Raw genomic sequence first — 24049 nt, 5'->3', positions numbered from 1 at the left:
GAAATCTAATTCATTATTCAGAGTGCTTAAAAAAAAATTCCTAATATATCAGCAGTGAGATGCCAACATGCATCTCTTGGTAGGAGACACTTCTTAAAAATTTTGGAATGCTTTGTAAGACAGTTAAGGATAAATGAATATTCATGAAAGTGCTATAAAAATGAAGGATCTATTTCTTAATAGGGGAAAGATAAATAGCATGGGGAAATAAATAGCAATTAAAGATGGCTGTAAAAACTAGATGTTATGCATGGACCTGCTTTACTGTAGTTGCACAGTGGAATCCACGTTTCTATGTTATCATGCAGATCAAATAGTAAACATGCTCTGGTATTCCTTACCCACCTTATCCTCAAGTTGACTGACTTGCTTAACATGATACTAAGTGGTGACTAATTCTACCTTCCTTAGATCACAACACCCTACCAGAAATGGTTTGGGACTAGAGATGCTTGTCCAGCTATATAATCATCTAATTATCTTTCCTCTCTTTAGGTTTGTGGGGTATATGCTTTCTCAGATAAGACAGTCAAGGCAATGGAATATGGATTAAGCAATGGAAGAAAATGGTCTCCTCTTCTTGAACTCTGTAAAATTTCTGGTCTGTTCTGCAAACATGGCACTCAGTCAGTGGACTTGTGGATTCAGGATTCTCAAGTTGCTTCTTCCCTTCCATGTGGGATGAGTGGCCTCCTGTTCAATGATTTCTCTAAATCTGTGGTTTTCCATCTTGGTTGCCCATTAGAGTTACCTGGGAGTGATTTTTTTCTTTTTTAACCACATGTGTCTGGGCCCCCCTCCAGGAGTTTATAAAGTTTCCCAGGTGACTGCATTCAGCAGCCAGGGTTCAGAATCACTGTTCTAAATCCCCTCTCCATGACTAATGTTCAGATCCCCATAGATGGTTCTCAGCCCATTCTCCTTGTTCAAGAGATTAGCTGCTGTTCAAACCAGATGACCATCAAATAGAGTCTTTCTCTCTGATATAATCAGAAAGATTAAACTTTTGGAAGAGAAAGTGAGGATAAGTCTCCCATATTTGAGGTGAGAAAGCAATATTCATGGACTAATTTTTTCTAAGAGGTTTTAAAATTCTAGCCCTCAGCAATGGTGAGGGTATTTTGTAACTTATTGGATTATAGCCTAATTGCTTAATGACAGATTGCAAGGCCTATGTCATATTCCCAAAAGATTTCACCAATTTGGTCTCCCCCTCCCTCTCTAGCCTTGTCTTTAGTTGCCTGTGCTCCACACTCTACTTTTCCACCACACAGGGCAACATGTTCCCTGAAGAATCCTGAACGATTCTACCTCATGCCCTGGCTCACATTACTCCTCCTATATGCAATGCCTGTCTCTTCATCTCCACCATTTACAATCTTACTCATCCTTAAAGACCCAACTCAAATACTGCCCTGAAGGTAGTATTCTCCCTCCAATGCCTGAATTAGCATCTTTTGCCAATGTGTTTTTATACCACTTTTATTTCTATTTTAGTCTTTTCCAAATGCTTATACAGTCCTTTCCAAAAATTAGTTCAGAAGGTTTTACAGATAAAGCAAACTCTATAACATTCTTATTTTAACCCCCTCATTTGGGCAGTGTTGTAACTTGTATAAGATTATAGTCTACAGGTCTATCTCTTCTATCTGAGTGTAATGACCTCAATAGTTAAAGCCCAGTTTCTTTCCTACATATTTGTGGAATAAAAAAAAAATTGCCTCAGTATTTTCTAGCAAAATCTAAGGTTCAGGGTGGCTTATTCAAAGGACATCTGGCTGTATCCAGTCCATTTGTTCAGGATAGCTCATGAGTGACTGTTAAGTCTTGGTAAAAAGATTGAAACATCTAACCCAGTGGTTCTCAGCTAGGCAGTCCATTCCTAAGAGGGCCTTGGAGATATGTGGTTATCACAAAGACTGGAGGTGTGGCATTTAATGGCATGGGCCAGGAATACTAGATGCTTTGCAATGTGTAGGAAAGCCACTACAAAAAGAGTTGTCCCATTCAAAATACCAATTTTCCCTCTCCCCTTACACCCATCCTGGCAGATTCTAATCAATCCACATCACAAAATACTTCAAAACCAAAAAACAATTTGGTTTGGAGAAAGGATAGAAGCTCCTAAAACTTACTCTGAAATAATATGCAAAACATCCTGGGCATGTTATCAGATAGGAAAAGAAAACAAAGTTGAATGATACATGGTTGGTGAAATGGGAATTCTCACATTAAGCAGGTGAGAATGTAACATGATGTAATCTTTTTGAAGATAAGAATACTTATTTAAAATGCACACTCCTTTTGACCTAGCAATTTTACTGCTAGAAATTTATCCTGTGGATATATTTACACAAAGACTCAAAGTTGCACGAGCAGGAATGTTCATTATAACATTGGTTGCCATCACAAAAAAGTGAGAATAATCTATATGTCCATCTATAGGAAAATGGTTAATAAGTGTTGCTACATCCATATGATGGTATGTGATCATATAGAATGAGTGCCAAGATATATTAAGTAGAAAAAAGTGAAGCATGGTATGCATGATATCCATTTTTCTCTAGTGTGTGTAAACGTACATATATACATATATACACACACAGGCAATCCTTGCTTTGCTTGGTTCTGATATGAACAAATTTCAGTTACCATGGGTTAGTTAACAACAGCCCCACAACAATGTGGTTCCAATTTCAGTTATCACAGTATATTACTTGTGAGTCACTGGATAAAGTACAACCTTTGCTGCTACCTCTTCAGTCCACAAATCACTACCTAAATAATAGATGCACAGCATGATAAGTGACTATTCACTAAGACTTCCTTCGGTGTCTGTTAGTGACAGGTCACTGCAGATTTGTTATTCAGTTCACAAACAGATGGCAAAGCAAGTAGTTGTTTGCCTCTTAGTCTCCTAGTGATAGCAAAGAAAAGAATAGTGATAACACTGGAAGATAAATTCAAATCATGAAATGGAGGTATAGAAGAAATAGCTGACCATGGGAATGTTGACACTGCCGCCATTTGAGAGACAGATATGCAGCAGGAGGAACTTAGTGAAGGCCCACTTAACAACATAAACAAAAGTGGTTGTGAGAAAAAAGATGAAAGTATCTCAGAGGAAGTGATGCCAGCAAAAAATTTCACATTAAAGGAACTCTTGGAATTGTTTCATGACTTTGAAAGCATTAAGAATAAAATGTTAGAAAGTGATCCAAATTTAGAAAGGACTATGACAATTTGATAAGGCATAGAAAAGACACTTCCCAATATCAAGTCATAGAACAAAAAACAGGCAAGCATTCTTGCTAAATCTTTTACAAAGAAATACTTACTTTTTTTTTTTTTTTTGAGGAAGATTAGCCCTGAGCTAGCATCTGCTTCCAATCCTCATCTTTTTGCTGAGGAAGATAGACCCTGAGCTAACATCTGTGCCCATCTTCCTCTATTTTATATGTGGGATGCCTACAACAGCATGGCTTGATGGTGCGTAAGTCCACACCAGAATCCCAACCAGCGAACCCTGGGCCACCAAAGCAGAGCAGGCAAACTTAACCACTATGCCACTGGGCCAGCCCCGAAATACTTTCTTAATGTTTCTAAATAAATAGTAGTTTTACTTTTTTTTTTTCTCTCTACATTTATAACTAGCAGTAAGAGAGTTTTTAATGTTTTGACAAAAAATTTTAAGGCTATGAAATAGTTGTAATTTTTCCTATTATTATTAAGATCACTTTGCATGGTTTCAGTTTGCACAGTTATTTCCTAAATTTTTTCTGAGGAAGAGTCACCCTGAGCTAACATCTGTTGCCAGTCTTCCTCTATTTTATATGTGGGTCACCGCCACAACACGGCTGCTGATGAGTAGTGTAGGTCTGTGCCCAGGAAGTGGAGCATATCAAACTTAACCACTAGGCCATGGGGCCAGTCCCTGCACAGTTATTTTTATGGCTCAGTTACGGCACAGTTATATTTTATGGGTACTGTGCAAAGCACATACACCTGTATATGTAAAATACATATATACATGTATATATATGTATTTTTAAATGGAAGTATATACAAGGAATTGTTAATAGTGGCTACTTCTGAGGTGTGGGGCTGAGGGAGAGTGGTAGCAAAAGGAAACTTTATTTTCATTTCATACCCTTCTGAACTGTTTGACTGTTTTTCCTTTAGTGTGTGTTACTTTTTGATATACAATATAATTAATAAAAATAGATATAAAGACAAAGATAAGTTAATAAAACATTAAAAATATTTTGTGTATATGATTTGTGCTTTTGTTTTTTTTTTTTCCCCTACACTGGGGAGATAATCCAAAGCTTTCATTAAGAATTTCAAAAAAATTCACCAAAAAGGTTAACATCCATTGCTGTAAGGTTCCATTTACCCTGTTCCCAAGCAGAAAGATTGCAAAGTACTCAGTGTCTTCAGACCTGAATATGATCTGAGTTACTGACTTCATTTGTCTGTGGGGAGAATTGGCCTGAAAACAAGTCCAACTGATGGTGATGTTCAAGTGCAATTTGCAAAGAGATGCCCTGAAGAAAATTCTTCCATAGTATCTGGTGACTGAACACGCAGCTATTTACAAGGCAGGAATGTTGAAGCAAAGAATGACTTTGTGCACACCTTGAAAGTTCACTGGCTAGCAAACTAAATGCCAAATACATGGCAAAGAGCATTTGGAGAAATAACGTTGAGGTTACCAGTGTATTCACCCTGCCAAGACCTAGATACTCAGAGAATGAAGGGTCCCACCAGAATTAGGCTGAGGACTTAACCACTGATGCAGGATGGGCAACCAAGATTTGATCTGAGGAAGCCCATGGGATGGAAAGATCCTGACACATCCTTAAATGCACTTAAACAATAGGTTTCCATCTTCTATCACATTCCCTGAGGCCTCCTGGCCTCCTCCTAGATGAGGAGGTCCATCAGAAAATGTAAGCTTATTTTAACCAGAAAAGGCTCTTGAAGGTCTAGGGAGTGGGCAGGAATAACCAGGTAATCCTGAAGCACACAGGATATAAGCTGTCAAACAGCACTGACCAGGTAATTCTGAAGCATGCAGGACATAAGCCGCCAATCAGTATTTTCATGCGTTATCTTATTTAACCATTAAAACCATCCTATGATTGTTTTTACCACCCCAATATCCATAATGAGACAACTAAGGTTCAACCAAGTTCAAGGAGTTTAAGTAACTTGCCCCTTACCACATAAGGGGTAAGTGCTAGAGCTAGGATTTGAAATCTAATTCCTGAAGTTGTGCACATACCCACTGAGTTATACGTTTCTGAGGTGCTTGGAAATGCCTTTGGGCTATACATGTTTTTCTGCTTCTTCCTTTTACCAGAAATCTTGCTAAACCCAGATTATCTAAAGTCTGCCCTGCCCCGCTATACTGTTCTGAACCCTGCTGACCTGGTACTTGCCATGTGAGCACTCCAGCCTTTTGACCCTGGTTTCTACCCTGTTGTGATTCTCTCATATAGCCTCTGTGGCTGGGGATGGTCTTGCTTTTACCAGCTTCACATTCCAATCAGTTCAGAGGAAATGTACATGAGCCTTAGTGTGTCCCCTTAAAGGACGGCATGGTTCCGGATTTCACTGACTTGGCAAAGGCTTCTATGTTTACAAATAAGAAACATCTGACCACGGGTCTATAAATGAAAATGATGACAAGTTGGGCAGAGTGGAATTCTATAATCTGGCAAAGTTGAGCACTATTTGGATAGCCAGAACTTCATGTAGCAAAATCTAAGTTCTCAGTTGGATTAAATCTTACAGGGTCTCAATTAATAATTTGAAAAGTGAAATTGTGGGGCCAGCCTGGTGGCACAGTGGTTAAGTTCACACTTTCTGCTTCGGCGGCCCAGAGTTCACTGGTTCAGATCCCAGGTGCAGACATGGCACCGCTTGGCAGGCCATGCTGTGGCAGGCCTCCCACATATAAAGTGGAGGAAGTTGGGCACGGATATTAGCTCAGGGCCAGTCTTCCTCAGCAAAAAGAGGAGGATTGGCAGCAGATGTTAGCTCAGGGCTAATCTTCCTCAAAAAAAAAAAAGAAAAGAAAAGTGAAATTGTATTCTTTGGAGTATTTTAAGTAGTGGTTAAAATGGGCAGTGGAAAACATTCCCTACCTGGTATAAGACTCAGGGAACATGAAGTCTCCTCTTTCCTTTTAAGGTCATACTAGGTCTGGGTACCAATGTTCAGGATGCTTTTGGGGTTCCTTCCTAAATAATATAAAGTCGTATCTGGGCCCTTTACAGAACTTTGCGTGTCAGAGCAAGGAAAAGTTTGACAATCTATCAAGTGTCCACAAACAGGACACATTGAAAAGGATGATTCTTTAAGGATAGAAACTGGAACTTGCAAAGGATGATTCTTTAAGGATGGAAAGTGGAACCTGAATAGCCATTGAGATAATACATAGCTGAAAAATAATCAATATGTGCAGGCTCAGAAGGGAAGTCCAATTCTGCGGGAAACTCCTTTGCTGATTAGAAAAGGAACTAAGAGAGAGGCCATGAGATTGGAAGAGACCAAGAAGGAGTCAAACAGAGAGGAGTGTACTTCCTATAGCCACGTAGTCACACTAATGGTGTAGTTCAATGTGCCAGGAACTATAGTAGGGTATAGCCATGCAAGAACTCATTTAATCCCCTCAACAACCCTGATTTGGGATCAGGGTATTAAATGTATACTCAAGGTCTCTGAGTTAGTAGGTGTGAAATCCAGAACTCTAGCCCACGTCTGACTTAACATAATGATAAACCCTAAGTCTCAGTGTCTTAACAAAACAGAAGTTTATTTCTTACTCACGTTAAGTCTATTTGGCAGCAAGGAGCTGGCAAAGGAGGCTGTGCTCTGCACGGCTAATCAGGGATCCAAGCTGAGATAGGTTCTGCTGTCTTTGACACTGGCTTCAAAGGTCACTGTGGATGCTAACATCCAGAGGCAAACGGAGAAAGAGAGATAGTGGGGGATCATATTGTAAGTTTTTATGGGCCAGGCCTGGAAGTGGCACATCCATTTTTGCCCATAATTTACTGGTCAAGTTCAGTCATATGGCTACACTTACCCACAAAGGAGTCTAGGAAATGTAGACTAGTTGTGTGTCCAGGAGGAAAGGAAAAAGAATTTGGTGAAGAGCCAGCCAGTCTCTACCACACTTGTGTTTTTCTATAGTTATCAGAATTTAAGTATAATAAATAAACGTTGTTACCTCCTAAGTGCCAAAAACCATTGCAGATTCTGAGGATTTAAAAATGAGTAAGACTGAATCCATGTCCCCAAGTCCAGTGGGGGAAAAGAATACAGAGATACAAACACAGAGAGTGATATGGACGGCATTCTTATGCAGATAAGTCTTCTGCGCCATTTGGCTCTTACATTGAATTTATGTATGGGATACTCTCTAGTTCTGAATCACTGATCTGACTCCTTTTGAGTCCCTAGAATTGTTTGCTGCAGGGCCTGAACTTAGGTGCCAGTCTAGGGTAGGGTTTTCCCCCTTAAAAAACTTTCATTAAAGGAACCCATTGATAGGTTCCCCAACACAACACAAAAGCAACATTGTTCAGTGCCCACGATTCCCTTTCAGATTATCAAGCTGCCGTAGCAGGATGAGCATTCCACTTTGCCAGGCCTGGAGGAGAGCTTCTTGTGAGAGCGCCACCTAACCTTTAGGCTGGCTACTGGGCCGTGTGGGTGGTAGGAAGAACAAGATGTTCTCAGAAAGTCACTGAGGACAGGGGTGCTGTTTAGAGAATTGGGCAATTTTGTCAGATGATTTGACAACCTTCCATCCTGATACTCATATTAAGATTTTGTGTCATCCCTTAAAATAAGTATTTTCTGTGTCTAGAGCTCATTTGGTAATAGGCCAACTTATTTTGTCTACACTAGTTAGGACCATAAGTGAGCCAATATGTTAAATGGCATTTTTAACAGAAAACGTTTAAAAAAAATTTCATTAGCTTTCTATGACTTTAAGAATGCAGACCGAAAGCTCATAGAAGGATTGCAGATAAAAGAGCAAAAATTTCAGCACAAAATTGTGGCTGATGGTGTTTTAAGCTAACTGCCTACAGGTTATTTCTTTGTGAGCCTGAGCTGTGGGTTCTATTCTGCTTCAGAAGAGGAGTTTTGGTAGTTTACAATAGAGCATACAGCACCATAAATCAAAAATATGGATTTTCTAAAAATGAGGTCAAGTAGAAAATAAAAGTAGAATGGAAAGATGGGATCAAAGGGAAAACTGATGTGTCACTAACCCCTAAATCAGTCATTCTTAACTGCAATATACCAGATACATTCTCAGGGAATGTTAGTTGTCTATGAGCATTTAATACTTTTGCGTATTAATTTTTATGGTAATTGAGAAAATAATATAAAAACACTCTGGATCATCTGTACGACCGCTCAGTACTGCTGTGAGATTTTCATCCTTGGGATTGTGTTTATACTTACAGTTGGATGGTCATGGGGACTAATGAGAAAAGCACAGTGGACCTAAAATCTAAATTATGTGTTAGCACCAAATGAAGCTCAAATGTCATTATAATACACCATAAGAAAGTTTCACAGTAATTTAAACAGAGAAAAGGAGTGAGAGAACTGAGTCTTCGCACCACATACCATAATAATAGGCACAAAGTTCAAGAGAACACTTTGAGTGGTGATCAGTTTTGATAATATAGTGTCATCTGTCATGTTTACTAATGCCATTAAAATGAATTGTACTAGTGTTACCATTTTGTTTACATTAAATTTTGTATACTTTTTGGTTCTTACAATTGTATAAGGGCTATAAACATAAGGAATTTATAACTCTTTTTAGGCTCATACACAGTTTAAGAAAAAACCCAAGGGTTCATGAGAATTGTGTCCCACATAATGACTAAAGCTGGGCCAGGAACATCTGCATTGACTTTCTTGGTGGCCAAAATGACAAGAGAGTGAACCTTGATCAGCTAAAGATTCATCTTATCTATAAGATAAAATATATTGCATTTGCTCGGGAGAGGGAGAAGTTCTGCTGGCAGGAGCAAAATTTCACCAGGGAGTACCTATAAAGTGATACTGAGCAGTGGAAGGTCAGTATCCTTGACAACATCCCCTGATCACTAAAACAGCAAGTTTAACACTGATATATCTATAGCATCCTTCAATGCAAGACAAAGCAGAATACATGCCAATTAAAATGACTTTGTGATGGACCAAAGCAAATGTACAACTAAGTCAAACAAAATTACAACTGATTCATATGAAATCCTTATGAATGACTTTCAATCAGAGTTTCAATATATGCATAAATTCCTTATACAAATGTGAAATCTTATATTATTTTCATTCATTTTTACATTTTGGCTCATAACTGTAACTAAAAAAATGAGGTTGCTGGGGCTGGCCCCACGGCCGAGTGGTTAAGTTCGCGCGCTCCGCTGCAGGCGGCCCAGTGTTTCGTTGCTTCGAATCCTGGGTGCGGACGTGGCACTGCTCATCAAACCATGCTGAGGCAGCGTCCCACGTGCCACAACTAGAAGGACCCACAATGAAGAATATACAACTATGTACCGGGGGGCTTTGGGAAGAAAAAGGAAAAAAAAAAATGAGGTTGCCTTTTCTCTGTGCTAAATAGAAAAAGCAACTCCTTCTCTGTCGTTCTAGCTTCCTCTTAATATCTGAAAAATAGATATTTGACTGATATAGAATCTAGAACTTCCGATTTAGAATACATGGGGTTTTCAAGAAATTACTGCTGTTTTTATGTGTACCGTCAAAAAAGATACTGAAGAGCCAGCCCTGATGGCCTAGTGGTTAAAGTTAGTCATGCCCAAAATTAGAACTAGCCAATAACAAGCATGTTCTTATATAGGCCCTCCAGGTTTGTTTTTCCCATGGTCAAAATTTTTTTCTTTGATAACCTTTATGTTTTATGATCAGTTTCCTTTTTTCATATCTATAGTTTGTGGCTTATTATTTGTTCTTCTCTTGTTTTAACTTATGTTTAATAATTCCCCAGCCAAATGACTATTCATAGCTAGAAGCATAATTTGGTTGAAATTACTATAATCTTCAATGTTTCCCTTGTTCTAATGACCTTTATTTATAACATCACACTGTGACAATAATTCTCACTGTGCATGACCCAAAATGACCCAGTTATACAAGTAAGTTTGTTTAACTGATAATAAATGACTGAGGAGACTTCCTATAACCACAACAAGGGCAAACTGAGCCAGAAGTATATTAGTAGATAAAGTGGTATTCATATCTTAATTTGAAGATAACCTGTAGGATTTTTTCTTTTTTTGGAGGAAGATTAGCCCTGAGCTAACATCTGCTGCCAATCCTCCTCTTTTTGCTGAGGAAGACTGACCCTAAGCTAACATCTGTGCGCATCTTCCTCTACTTTATATGTGGGACGCCTGCCACAGCATAGCTTGCTGTCTGTACCTGGTCCAATGGGTGAACCCTGGGCCACCGAAGCAAAACATGTGAACTTAACCACTGGGCAAACGGGCAGGCCCCAGTAGGAACATTTTTGATAACATTCCCAAATATATGGTATTAATATCCACACCGCTGCCTAAACCAAATATGTATGACATCATCCTGCTGTTCCTATCCCTGTCACACTTACATCTCATTGATCAAGACCTAGTGAGGTTTACCTCCTAAATAGCTCCACCTCTTGCTTCTCTATCCTTCTTGCTATTATCCTAGTTCAGGCCACTGTCAGCTCTTGTCCGTATTCTTTCCCTCCAACTCTTCTCCATCACCTTCTCGTGCCCTCCCTTCAATCCACAGGAAAGAGTGATCTTTCTAAAACAAATGTGATCATGTCCCTCTTGTGCTTAAAAACTTCAATGACACTCCTTTTTCTCAGGTTTCATAGCAAACTCCTTATGCGGCTTCTAAGGTTCTTCATAATAGAAATCCTGCTTGCCTCTGGGCCTTTTCTCATCCCACTGCGCATCCTCCCTCCTCCCCACCCGACTGCAGCCTCCCATATTCTGCTCCAGCCATACTTTATTTCTTTTTTTTTCTGTATTTCTTTCTTTTTTTTTTATTAATGTTATGATAGATTACAACCTTGTGAGATTTCAGTTGTACATTTTTGTTAGTCATGTTGTGGGTACACCACTTCCCCCTTTGTGCCCTCCCCCCACCCCCCCTTTTCCCTGGTAACCACCGATCTGATCTCCTTATCAATATACTAACTTCCACCTATGAGTGGAGTCATATAGAGTTCGTCTTTCTCTGACTGGCTTATTTCGCTTAACATAATACCCTCGAGGTCCATCCACGTTGTTGTGAATGGGCCAATTTTGTCTTTTTTATGGCTGAGTAGTATTCCATTGTGTATATATACCACATCTTCTTTATCCAATCATGAGTTTCTGGGCATGTAGGCTGGTTCCACGTCTTGGCTATTGTAAATAATGCTGCGATGAACATAGGGGTGCAACGGACTCTTGAGATTTCTGATATCAGGTTCTTAGGATAGATACCCAGTAATGGGATGGCTGGGTCATAGGGTATTTCTATTTTTAACTTTTTGAGAAATCTCCATACTGTTTTCCATAGTGGCTGTACCAGTTTGCATTCCCACCAACAGTGTATGAGGGTTCCTTTTTCTCCACAACCTCTCCAACATTTGTCGCTCTTGGTTTTGGATGTTTTTGCCAATCTAACGGGTGTAAGGTGATATCTTAGTGTAGTTTTGATTTGCATTTCCCTGATGATTAGCGATGATGAACATCTTTTCATGTGTCTATTGGCCATATTCATATCTTCTTTTGAGAAATGTCTGTTCATGTCCTCTGCCCATCTTTTGATCGGGTTGTTTGTTTTTTTGTTGTTAAGCAGTGTGAGTTCTTTGTATATTATGGAGATTAACCCTTTGTTGGATACAGCCATACTTTATTTCTTTCTGTTCTTTGAACTAGCCATGTGATCTCTCACTTCTAACCTTCACACCCTTTGTTTCCTCTGCTTGAATACTCTTCTCCCCATCTTTTCCTTCAGGTTTCAGCTTGTGTCAGGCCTCAAAGTAAACTGAACCTCATACCCAATGCTGAGTTAGATGCCCCTCCTGTGAGTGCTCATAACATCTTACTCTTAGCACCACGGTAGCGCATATCACACTGTATTGCCAATTTACGCATCAGTGACAGCCTCCAAATATGGGCTGCTTGAAAAAGGGACAAGGTCTTGAGGGGAAAAAAATTCGCTCTGATACACACATATAAAATAGATATATAGATAGATCCTGAGTATGTGGTAACTAATTACACCTGGCATCAAGATTACGAAAGAAAGGCAGCATGGTACAGGGGAAGACAGACCAGGGCTTGATGCCGCCTCTGCCTCCTGACCAACTATGAGAACTTGGACAAGTTATCTGATGTTCCTGAGCCTGAATTTCCTCACTTGTAAATGGGGATAAGACTATCTACTTTTAGGGTTGTTGTAAGAAGTTCGACGAAATGATACATATAAAAGAGCTTAACACAATGCCTGGCACACATTAGACTACTTATAGGAGGTAGTTATTATTGTAACATGTTCTGATCTCCCTCCAACCCCCAAAGCATGAGATATATGGAGGAGCGAACAGAATACAATCAAAGGAATCTAAGAGCTCGAACAACCATCTAAAAGTCAGAGGATGGTTGTGGGTGTGGGGTGAGGCAAGAGGGTGGATGAGGAGCCACTTTTAGCTAAAGGGACTTCTACTGACCTGTCTGTTAGATGGAACTGCTCTGCAGTCTGGGCTCAGGGTGGAGAAAGGAGGCAGTGCTCTCCAGGATCCTAATGCAATGCCCAGGACCACAAGGCAACTCCAGCTTAGGAGGTAAGAATGTGAAGATGGTGACAGAGGGCACTTCAATATGCACATGAATCACCTAGAGATGCTGTTAAAAATGCAGATTCTGATTCAGTAGATCTGGAGTGGGGCCTGAGATTCTGCCTTTCTAACAAACTCCCAGGTAATGTTAATGCTACTGATCCAGGGTGCATACTTTGAGTAGCAAAGATGTAGAAAATATCTACTTATGCTAGCTCTTACTGGTGTAATGACATGGAACAACTATTAGCCTCTTAGTGGGTAGCGTGAGAATTCCTTTGGGGAAGAATACGCTATGTGTTTGGAAGAAATATTCTGATAAATCACTGCAGCTTGGGGTGGGGGATGGCTCACCAAAGCACATGTTGAAGTAATAACTGATGATCTTAAACTGCCTTCTTAGGAGAGGGGACCCATTAACTTCAAGGCCTTTTTGTTTGTGCACCAGGAAGGAGTGGGACATCCCGGTTTGAGGGCAGAGCATAATTGCTTTGCATAGGAGGAGAGGGGAGCCGGGGGAATAGAGGCTGAATAGGGGAACTAAAGAAATAGGGACCCACATTGGAGAAACGTCTATATAGATATTTAGAAGTTGTCTGCTTGACAATGTACTCATTTTCCTTCATCCCTTGCAAGAAATCCTTTGGATTGCTTGCCAATGCTTTTGTGCATATGATTTCTTTCTTTGTAAGGGAGTGGGTTTGAAGAGTAGGATGAGGGGACAGCTCACAAGAGGCTTACATTAGCCTCAAAAGCCCCAGCTAGGTTCTCTTCAGCAGCTGCTGGGTGGCGGGTAGGCAAGAGCGAGGGTGGGACACATCTCATCTTGTATTGTCAAATAATAAGGCTCTACTGCTATCAAAATCAGTAATTAAGGCAAACAGCAATAACGGGTTGGCAAAAACACAGAGGCAACAATGACAAGGGAGACAAGAGAATAGGATGCTTGGGAAAAGGTTAACAGTGCCTGGAACATTTACTTAGAAAAGAGCAAAGCCATTGTAATGATCAAACTTTATCAGTCATTTTTAGGCTCCCTTTATTTTGTAAACTCACAAAACCATAACTCAAGGAACTGGCACTGGTTTTAAAACATAAAATTTTAACCTGAGGTCCAGGAAAGGGACTGGAGAAGTGGTAGCTTTGAATCTGCTAAAATTATGTGTAAAAATTGTATGTATATGCATATGCATCTCTTTCTCAGGACGAGATACCTCACTTTCACCAAATTTCTATTTCACCAAAGCATATCAAATGGTCATATAAAAATGGTTAAGAATCACTGACTCCAAAATGAAATCCAGCTAGAAACCTGTCTTTGATATTCGTGCCTACGAAAATAATGAAAAAGTAGGGGAGAAAAAGGAAACTAGGAATCTTGTCAATAAGAAATCGAAATAATCAATCCAATGTTACACTGTCATTCACTTAAAAACAGTGAAATCCAGTCAGAGGATGATGAAAATTTTATATCTGTTAGAAAAGTAAAAATGGCTTCCCTTGACATTATTCAATAGAAAATGGTGGTCAATTATTGTCTGTCTCCATAGTAAACAAAACATGACATCAAACTGTAAAAGAACAAATTCAAGTTAGATCAGTAGTTCTGTCCCCTAGGCTATATTTGGCAACGTTTGGAGATATTTCTGGTTGTCTTGACTGGGGGTGGGTGCTACTGACGTTTAATGAGCAGACGCCTAGGCAGCTGGTAAACATCCTACAATGTACAGGACAGCCCCCACAACAAAAAACTATCCAGTCCAAAATATCAATAGTGCCGAGGCTGAGAAAACTTGAGTCAGAATAAATGAAAACTTCCTGGCTTTGAAGAGTGCAGATAATTGGAATAGGTATCTTAGGGATTGTAAAATTTCTATGAGGTTTTTAATGATTACGAACTTCATCTCTACCTGGCAAAGCATCATCATTTTCTGCAGAGGTGAAGGTACAGTCTGTGGAGATGAAGCTGACATGAGAAAGGAGACTGGATCTTTTTAAATTTCATGTCCTCAGAGTTCCTGGTGTGCAGCACGCTCTTAATAAGTGTTTGCAGAATGAATAAAAATCTCTATGGATCTCCCCATTACAAATGACCTGCCATTAATTCAACTGCCTCTAGGGACAAATGCCTTTCTTGATAGGAAGAATAACTATATTCCATCAAATTGAAATTTAGATAGGAAGGCAAGCATCTGGTCTGGAATTTAGCCAGACTGGTGGCAAGATCCAGCTGGAAAGTAGCAGCAATCCCTAATAAGGTATCCTCCATATAAGCCCCTCCAAGAACCAGTTTGGAGTAGGCTCAGCCCCTTTTGGAAGCAGAGGTGTCACCTTCCCAGGCACTAGTATCAAAGTGACTCATGGGTTGTGTGGGGATCTCTTCCCTTTGGCTAGAGCGTCAGAACTGGGCTTGGGTAGCAGACACTACCACATATCTCAGGTTGTCTTTTGGATGCATAAGGAGGAAAGTGGACTGAATCTCTGTAACAGTCATACATTCACACCGAAAAACTGTAGTAAGTGAGGAAGGGGAACTAGAAAATCATGTCAGCACCTAACACAATAATAAGAGTGCATGTGCAATCACAAGTCAATGAATACATTTATATTCTACCTATACTGCCTTTTAAGGGAGAAGATGTGATTGGAGTTTAATAAGCTGAATTACTAGGATTTAAATTCATGGGCACAATTTGTACATTTTTGAACATGGTCTGCATAAAACCTTCAGCATTAACCTTTAGTAGATTGGAGACATGCAATAGATGCCCATTTTATTCTTAATGAATAATTAGAAAGCATTTTACACTGTTTTAGACATTCTCCACAGTAGTGGTTCCAAATTTTTAAATCAGCAATTAGTTTTCTACTGGATATTCAGTGCAAGAATAGTACTCACAATGTGTTCTCCCAAGCCAGACTGATTAAGCAGCTAATTATAGTGCTAGCTATTGCAGCTATGTTCCCCAAGCTGAAGATATTCATAATAGTTAGACATGGCTATATTTGGCAGTATTTTGCTACTGTTGTAATACAGGGAGAGCTATAGAGTTAAAATCTTTTCTCATTAGTGGTGAAAGGAATGAAAAGTGTGCCTGCATTAGTCTGTAGTCTTTAAAAAGAAATGTAAAGTCAGGTGTACAAAATCAGGTTTTCTTCAAGAAAGTCAAATAAATGCAGTGGGCTACCTCTTCTGAAAAACTTTGGCATGAGATAAAAAGCTGATCTTTTGAATTAATATGAATTATTTCTCATATATATTTCATCTGAATTAAAGGTAAATCTTCCTTCCACCCACTCAATGATACACAGCACCACAAAATTAAAGTGAGAAGGTTACGGTTTTCCTTTGCTTGATGTTCAAGAATTGTGACTATAAAGAATTTTTCTGTATTTGAAGTACAGTTCCAGAAGCTTAACTCCATGTTCCCTGAGAGACTGACAGCTCAAAACAGCCCCAGATTGCTCCTTTAGTCCTCGTGTTAGGGGCTCTGAAATAATAATAATGATAAAAATATCAATTGAATCAAACTCTCCTAAAAGAAAGAAATGAAAGCCCTAAACCTCATCTCAAACCATTCTGTGCTTTATGCATTCCCTGAGAAGAATCTTGAGTCCTCAGGGTCAGCAGGCAAGGGCAGTCACAATAAATTCAGAAATAAATTCAGCCAAAAGTAAACACAGGGTATGGAAGAGATTTTTTAAAAATAGAGAGCAGTTTTCCTGGAATTGGGCCTTCAATGAACCAGGTTCAACAAGTCCAAGTTCTACCTCCTACTGGTTCACCCAGAAGGACCATTTTCTGTTCCAGTTTTGGTTGCTCTGTGATTATGCTGGAAAATCCAAACTCAGGTCCACTGAGCCATAAGAGTCACAGGAAAGATAGTGATTTTATTGGCAGTAAAAAAAGAATCAGATTAAAACAGAGTCCCTCTTACATTTTTAACAACAACGATTAAAAAAAAAGCCTGTCTCCCATTAACTACATGATCAAACGTAATCACTAAAAATGGACGACCTAACATCACATGCCTCCTGATATGATGTACCAAGAAAGACGCAACGTTATTTCTTTGGTTTTCCTGACAAAAATGAATAATCAGAATCTAATCATGAAGAAACAGTGGGCAAACTGAACCTGAGGGACATTCTACAAAATAACTGGCTTATATTCTTCATAAATATCCAGGAAAATTACACAACAGGCTAAGAAACTGTTTCAGGTTAAAGAGAACTAAAGAAACATGAAAATTAGTGCAATTTATGATACTGGATAAGATCCTAGACTGGGAAAAACCAACTAGTTAGAAAATATATTACTAGACAATTGATGAAAATGAACATGGAAGATGTTCTACATCATATGTCATCAGGGAAATGCAAATTAAAACATCAATGAGATACCACTACACAGCTATTAGAATGGCCAAAATCCAAAACACTGATAATACCAAATGCTGGTGAGGATATGGAGCAACAGGAACTCTCATTCATTATTGATGAAAATACAAAATGGTATAGCCTCTTTGGAAGGCAATTTGGTGATTTCTTACAAAACTAAACATACTCTTACCATATGATCCAGCAATCATGCTCCCTGGTATTTACCTAAAGGAGTTGAAAACTTCTATCTACACAAAAACCTGCAAACAGATGTTTATAGCAACTTTACTGCTAATTGCCAAAACTTGGAAACAACCAAGATATCCTTCAGTAGGTGAATGGATAAGTAAACTGTGGTATATCCGGACAACGGAATACTATTTGGCACTAAAAAGAAATGAGCTATCAAGCCATGAAAAGACATGGAGGAAACTTAAGTGTATAATACTCAGTGAACGAAGTCAATCTGAAAAGGCTACATACTGAGTTCCAACTATATGACATTCTGAAAAAGGTAAAACTATGGAGATAATAAAAAGATTAGCGGTTGCTAGGGATGGGGGTGTGGAGAGATGAACATGCAGAGCACAGAGGCTTTTTAGGGCAGTGAAAATATTCTGCATGATATTATAATGATGGCTATATGTCATTATACGTTTGTCAAAATCCATAGAATGTACAACACCAAGAGTGACCCTAAGGTAAACTATGGACTTTGGGTGATTATGATGTGACAATGTAGGTTCGTCCTTGATTAAAAAATGTACCACTCTCGTAAGTTATGTTGATAATGGAAGGCTATGCATATGTGGGGACCAGGGATACATGGGAAATCTTTCTATCTTCCTCTCGATTTTGTTGTAAACCTAAATCTGCTCTAAAATAAAATCTTCAAAAAAAGAATATGGACTGTGGATAACAGTATTGAATAAAATTAAATTTCCTGGTTTTGATAATCACAGTACTCTTATGTAAGAGGACATCCTTGTTCTTATAAAATACACACTGATTATTTAGTAAAGGAGCACAGTGTCTCCAAACATACTCTCAAATGATTTAGGAAAAAAAATTTGTAGACAGAGACAGAAATACAAATTGAAATGTGTGTGTATAGAGAGAGATACATAAATGTATAACAAATGGAGAAAAATGGAAATTGTACACAACTGATGAATCTGTGTAAAGGGTATACGGAAGCTCCTTGTACTATTATTGCAAAGTAAAAAGTTATTTTATAATATAAAAATGGCTGCCATTTATCAAGCATGTATGAAGCCATGCTCTAAGTGTTATATATACATCACCTCATATAATCCCCATAATTGATTTATGAGGTAGGATTGCTCCATTTTATAGAGGAGGAAAATGAGGCTCAGAGAAGTTAAGTGACAGAGGGGCCTGGTCTCACTCTGAACTGTCCAACAGCAAACCTTATATTTTGGCCACTATGCTCTCTTGTTTCTCCATGAGAGGCATACACTTATACTTATGCATGCTAGTTACTGCCCAGACCTTTCTAAAGCAAGTTCCTCTGGGAACTCTAAACTGGCTCTCTAATACACAATTTCCTCCTTCAATGCAAATCCTACCTTCATACAACCAAGTGCACCATATAGCACCTGAGTTACTTCTGGGGCCCAAGGATAGTTGATCCCTAGGCTGCAGATCTCTGTCTTTCTCAGTCATTGCCCCTTCAGTAAAGACCTCTGATCAGCCATCCTCTTTGATGCTCTTATTCTCTTTCTTCTTGATGCTCTCCTCAGCTCCACACTCCTCCCTGATGCTCACTAGAACCCTCACTGATGTCCTTAATTTTTTCCTTACCTTAAAGCTGGCTCCAACCAGAAGACACGGCTGCCTCTGCATCCATCTCCAACAAAGGTGTTCATTATTCTCTTCCTCATGTGACTCATGTTCTAGTGATGGGATTGGCCTTTTCCAATTGCCCAAGTGTTATGGGTTGAATTGTGTCCTCCCAAAAGATATGTTGAAGTTATAACTCCCAGTACATGAGAATGTGACCTTATTTGGAAATAGGGTCATTGCATTAGTTAAGATAAGATGAGGTCATACTGGAATAGGGTGGGCCCTGAATCCAATAGGTCTTGTGTCTTTAAAGGAAGACATTGTGAAGACAAAAGAGAAGAGAATGCCACACAATGATGGAGGCAGAGGTTGAAGTGATGCATCTACAAGCCAAGGAATGCCAAGGATTGCCAGGAGCAAACATAAACTAGGAGAGCAGTATAGAACAGATTCTCCCTCAGAGCCTCTAGAAGGAATCAACCCTGCTGACACCTTAATTTTGGACTTCTAGCTTCCATAACTATGAGAGAATAAAATTCTGTGGTTTTAAGCCACCCAGTTTGTGGTACTTTGTTATGGCAGCTCTAGGAAACTAATACACCAAGGCTGCTTCGAACTCCTTCCCCTGCATCAATGGATAAAAATCCCTGCTCTTTTAAGGGTCTTGCCACTAGGCTCTGCAATCTTCTACCCGTTCTGATCACTGTAAACTATCAAACTCCTGGCCACTCTAACAAATTCACTAACCCTTTGGCTCCTTTCTTCTCCACCCTTTCCCATTAACTGTTGATATGACAGGTGTACAAACGCCCACATGGATGAGCCATCCAACACCTGAACTTCAGTTTCTTTCTTTTTTCTTTTTTCTTTTTTTAAGATTTTATTCTTTTCCTTTTTCTCCCCAAAGCCCCCCAGTACATAGTTGTATATTCTTAGTTGTGGGTCCTTCTAGTTGTGGCATGTGGGACGCAGCCTCAGCGTGGCTCGATGAGCAGTGCCATGTCCGTGCTCAGGATTCGAACTGACGAAACACTGGGCCACCTGCAGCGGAGCGTGCAAACTTAACCACTCAGCCAGGGGCCCGGCCCCATGAACCTCAGTTTCTTAACCTTGACTCCAGTAAACCCCTCTCTACTGGAGCCACCTCTATCTTTTCTCAGAACCACTCCACATCAGAAATCCTGAGTAACCCACTCTCTGGCCAAACATCAAATCCTTCCCAATCGCATGTACCTCCTTTCTTAAAACTCTTGTTCTTCAGCCCCCTAGTGTCCTCTGCCCCGTACATTTGAGTATATTATTCCAATCATCCCTTTTCTAGCTCATTCATTTCCTTTCTTGATTTGACCCACTTGGTTGATTATCTAAGATACAATCTCACCCAATCTCTTAGTTCTCCTCTAGCTTGGCTTTTTGCCACAGCCACCAGGCAAAAATCTTAGGATTGTTCACACAATGTGATTTTCCTTCAGTACCCAGGTTGTTAAGTAAGGTTGAAGAAAATTACATCTCCCGGTGGGCTGGCTCCACTACAAAGCCAGGGACAGCATAGCAGCTCAACCCTTTTACTTGTTCCCTGTCACCTCCTCTCCATTTCCCCTCAGCAACTACTGCTGACCTCCTCTACTCTGCTCAGGTCCCTCATTCTCAGCAGAGAAGCAGTGTCCTTCATAATCTACAATAGTGAGGTCTTGGGTCATGGACCATCTCAATGTTCTAGGTTTCTCTCTACAAACACAACCTTATCTACACCTACTTCTACCTCTTCCTGTCAATCTAAAAGGATAGGGTGCTCTCCTGCAAGTGAAAGCCACTCCTTCTGCTTGTTCTTTTGATCCCTGCCTTACCATTTCCTCTGGGACTCTTGCTCTTCTTTTCTATAATTTCAGCCTGCTATTAAAGTTTCTCTGATCCTAAAATCAACCACTCCTTTGCTTCAAACCCCCCTCTAATTACTGTGATAGGTCTCTTTCTCTCTTTCCCTTTACAGTTTGTCCCCTTTTATTCACTTTTTAAAAAATTTTTTTTTAAAAAATTTTTTATTGTGGTAACATTGGTTTATAACATTATATAAATTTCAGGTGTAAATCATTAATGTATTTCGAATTCTATGTAAATTACATCATGTTCACCACCCAAAGACTAATTACAATGCATCATCATACACATTTGTCTAATTACCCCTTTTGCCTCCTCCCTCCCCCATTCCCCTCTGGTAACCACCATTCAATCTCTGTTGCTATCTGTTTGTTTGTCGTTTTTTTATCTTCTATTTATGAATGACATCATACGGTATTTGACTTCCTCCCTCTGACTTTTTTCATTTAGCGTAATATCCTCAAGGCCGATCCATGTTGTCACAAATGGCCAAATTTCATCACTTCTTATGGCTGAGTAGTATTCCACTGTATATATATATACCACATCTTCTTTATCCATTCGTCCCTTGATGGGCACCTAGTTTGCTTCTAAGTCTTGGCTATTGTGAATAATGCTGTGATGAACATAGGGGTGCATGTATCTTTATGCATTCATCTTTTCAAGTTCTTTGGATAAATACCCAGCAGTGGAATAGCTGAATCCTATGATAGATCTATTTTTAATTTTTTGAGGAATCTCCATACTGTTTTCCATAGTGGCTGCACCAGTTTGCACTCCCACCAGCACAAGGTTCCCTTCTCTCTATATCCTCTCCAACGCTGATTGTTTCCTGTTTTGTTAATTATAGCCATTCTGATGGGAGTTAGGTGATAGCTCATTGTAGTTTTGATTTGCATTTCCCTGATAGTAACTGCTGTTGAACATCCTTTCATGTGCCTGTTGGCCAACTGTATATCTTCTTTGGAAAAATGTCTGTCCAGATCTTTTGCCTATTTTTTAATTGGGTTGTTAGATTTTTTTGTTGTTGTTGAGATGTATGAGTTATTTGTATATTTTGGATATTAACCCCTTATCTGATATATGGTTTGCAAACATCTTCTCCCAATTGTTAGGTTGTCTTTTCGTTTTGTTGCTGGTTTCCTTTGATGTGCAGAAGCATTTTACCTTGATGTAGTCCCATTTGCTTATTTTTTCTATTGTTTCCCTTAGCTGGTCAGACATGGTATCTGAAAAAATGCTGCTAAGACCGATGTCTAAGAGTATACTGCCTATGTTTCCTTCTAGAAATTTAATGGTTTCAGATCTTACATTCAAGTCTTTAATCCATTTTGAGTTAATTTTTGTGTATGGTATAAGACAATGGTCTACTTTCATTCTTTTGCATGTGGCTGTCTAGTTTTCCCAATACCATTTTTTGAAGAGACATTCCCTTTTCCATTGTATGTTCTTGTCTCCCTTGTCAAAAATTAGTTGTCCATATATCTATGGGTGTATTTCTGGCCTCTTGATTCTGTTCCATGGATCTGTGTGCCTGTTTTTGTGCCAGTACCATGCTGTTTTGGCTACCACAGCTTTGTAGTATATTTTGAAATCAGGGAGTGTGATACCTCCAGCTTTGTTCTTTTTTTCTCAGGATTCCTCTGGCTATTTGGGGTCTTTTGTTCTTTCACATAAATTTTAGGATTCTTTGTTCTATTTCTGTGAAAAATGTTGTTGGAACTTTGATAGAGATTGCATTGAATCTGTAGGTTGCTTTAGGAAGGATGAAAATTTTAACTATGTTAACTCTTCCAATCCAAGAGCATGGAGTATCTTTCCATTTCTTTGTGTCTTCTTCAATTTCTTTCAACAATGTTTTATAGTTTTCAGTATACAGATCTTTCACCTCTTTGGTTAAGTTTATTCCTAGGTATTTTATTCTTTTTGTTGCAATTGTAAATGGGATTGTATTTTTAATTTCTCTGCTACTTCGTTGCTAATGTAGAGAAATGTGACTGATTTTTGTATGTTGATTTTGTATCCTGCAACTTGACTGTATGCACTTATTATTTCTAAAAGTTTTTTACTGGATTCTTAAGGTTTTTCTTATATAAAATCATGTCATCTGCAAATAGTGAAAGTTTCACTTCTCCTTTCCAATTTGGATCCCTTTTATTTCTTTTTCTTGCCTGACTGCTCTGGCTAAGGTTTCCAATACTATGTTAAATAAGAGTGGTGAAAGTGGGCATCCTTTTCTGGTTCCTCTTCTTAGAGGGATAGCTTTCAGTTTTTCTCCATTGAAAATGATATTAGCTATGGGTTTGTTATATACGGCCTTAATTATGTTGATGTATTTTCCTTCTATATCCATTAGAGTTTTTATCATAAATGGATGCTTTATCTTGTCAAATGCTTTCTCTGTATCTATTGAGATAATCATGTGATTTTTATTCTTCATTTTGTTAATGTGGTGTATCATGGTGATTAAGTTTTGGATGTTGAACCATCCCTGCATCCCTGGAATAAATCCCACTTGATCATGGTGTATGATCTTCTTAATGTATTGTTGATTTAATTTGCTAGTATTTTATTGATGATTTTTGCATTGATGTTCATCAGAGATATTGGCCTGTAATTTGCTTTTCTGCTGTTGTCCTTGTCTGGTTTGCTATCACAGTAATGTTGACTTCATAGAATGAGTTAGGAAGCTTCCCCTCCTATTCAATTTTTTGGAAGAGTTTGAGAAGAATAGGTATTAAGTCTTTTTTGAATGTTTGGTAGAATTTACCAGGGAAGCCATCTGGTCCTGGACTTTTATTTTTGGGGAGGTTTTTGATTACTATTTCAATCTTCTTACTGGTGATTGGTCTATTCAAATTCTCTATTTCTTCTTGAGTCAGTTTTGGAAGGTTGCATGATTCTAAGAATTTAGCCATTTCTTCAAGATTATCCAGTTTGTTGGCATATAGTTTCTTATAGTATTCTCTTATAATCTTTTGTATTTCTGAAGTATTCGCTGTAATTTTTCCTTTTTCATTTCTGATATTATTTATTTGAGCCTTCTTTTTTTCTCGGTGAGTTTAGCTAAAGGTTTGCCAATTTTGTTTATCTTTTCAGAGAACAAAC

The sequence above is a fragment of the Equus caballus genome, chromosome 23 (genome assembly GCF_041296265.1).
Source record: "Equus caballus isolate H_3958 breed thoroughbred chromosome 23, TB-T2T, whole genome shotgun sequence".
Lineage (NCBI taxonomy): Eukaryota > Metazoa > Chordata > Mammalia > Perissodactyla > Equidae > Equus > Equus caballus.
This window is presented reverse-complemented; position numbering follows the sequence as displayed.